The sequence below is a fragment of the Anneissia japonica genome, unplaced genomic scaffold, assembly GCF_011630105.1.
Source record: "Anneissia japonica isolate Jap-2015-1 unplaced genomic scaffold, ASM1163010v1 scaffold127495_len4855_cov116, whole genome shotgun sequence".
In the NCBI taxonomy this organism is placed as follows: domain Eukaryota; kingdom Metazoa; phylum Echinodermata; class Crinoidea; order Comatulida; family Comatulidae; genus Anneissia; species Anneissia japonica.
In genome coordinates this window covers 2980-4716 of record NW_022688986.1, presented here as the reverse complement: position 1 = coordinate 4716, position 1737 = coordinate 2980, and the positions used below count along the sequence as shown (strand labels likewise).

Sequence of the window (1737 nt, the reverse complement as noted above, 5' to 3'; positions counted from 1 at the left end):
TGAAGGCGGCAATAGAGGATGAACTTTATTCCGATCAGAAGGATTAAATATGGACAATAATTAACGAAGTTTCCGCACGCTTGTTTAATATAATTTCAATCACTAAATTACATATACGTTTTCTCGTATTTAGATATGAATTACACGTATTATCCAGTCCAAGCATCACAATAAAAAATTAAATTATAGGCAATATTACATGCGTATTTGTCCTTTGTGAGCGTGAAACAGATCCTGAATGCGTGAATAACACGCCGAATGCGAGAGACTTGATAGGTCGGAAACATAGCAGACACAAAGCCTATAAGAACCCTGGAACAACACCACCTTAAAAAACTTACATTTGCATCGAAGTCCATTTTGTTGCCCATAAAAGATATATTGTCATACAGAGTAGCTCGATCTGTAATCACTGCACTCGAAATGTCTTCAATGCCGGCGGTACACACAACCAATGGTACACTGTTGTCCGCTAGATTTTTAAATAACATGTCGCAGCCTTCCCTATGAGAAAATAGCACTAATGAATTTATTATACAGAATATAACTGAAATGACAGGCCGTTTTATGTGAATCACACGTACCAAGTGTATAGCCTAATCCTCCAAGTCCAGAGACTTGTTTAAAGTGAGGTGGTCCTTTTGGTGGTGAGGTTAGCAGTACTTCGGGAGATATTTCCCTTTTTATGAAAATTGTACTCCACGGAGAACAGGTTATAACTGATAGCAGCTGAGGGTTAGGCCGAACATTTAAAGACTCCAAAAGTACGGGTATATAGCATGAAATAAGATCGAATGAGGAAAGGCCCACCACCACACTTTAAGACACCGCAGTTTGTTTTTGTTAATTAATTGATATTAATGATATTTGTTATATCATTTTAGCCAAACGTATTTGTGTGTTTTTGTATTGAAACCATTTCAACCAACGATTGCTACCGGTATGTAATGTAGTTTTTCTTTTTAAATAGAGCCGTTTGCGTTCAACCACCTTAACTTAGCATGTCTTGTTTTACTAAATGTTTGCATATGTCTATTTGATCTGATACCACCAAGACCTACCTAAGCACAACATCGGATTGTTCGACAATTTTAGATATATCCTCCTTGCGCATTTCAGTTTTGATAATCATATCATGTTCCTTTGACCACCTTTAAACAATTAACAAATACACAATTAACTCTAAATGTTAAATAAAAATATATTCAAAGAGAAAATGAAGAGACAAAACAAACGAATAAATAACAATAAAAGTGCTCAAATAGGAACAAGATGTTATATCATACCAAGCTTCAATGAAAATTTCTTTTTTAATTCAGTTGTATGAAAAAATGCCTATATGACGGGATTAGAACCTGCAACCTCTCGGTGTCTGGGCGAGTGTCATATCCATTATACCACAGAGACCTAAAGGATATGCGCGCAGATAAACCCCAGGCACTTTCATACAACTGACTGAAACACTCACACATAGTGGAGCTATGGATAAGCTAGAAAATCTTAGGTTGAAAATCATTAGTAAATAATATTCAAATAAGGTATGCTGCATAGCAACGTAAACACAATATTAACAAATGGATAATTATTAATAATAATACTATTAATACGAATAATAATTGATACGATTTTTTATATTTTTTTAATTCAGTATAAATACTTAGAAACACCAAAAATGCTGATAAATTCCAAGTTTACACTTAGTCTAAACATTTAAAATATTCAAAATACAAATATACA

General features: G+C 34.0%; 1 long non-coding RNA gene across 1 annotated transcript; it reads right to left on the bottom strand.

The window, feature by feature from the left end:
• Positions 1-340: 340 nt before the first annotated feature.
• On the bottom strand, positions 341-1152 carry LOC117124416. The gene is made up of 2 exons (XR_004447971.1): positions 1062-1152; positions 341-504 (listed from the first exon to the last, which is right to left on the bottom strand). It is a non-coding gene; the product is annotated as an uncharacterized LOC117124416 (long non-coding RNA).
• Positions 1153-1737: the final 585 nt, after the last annotated feature.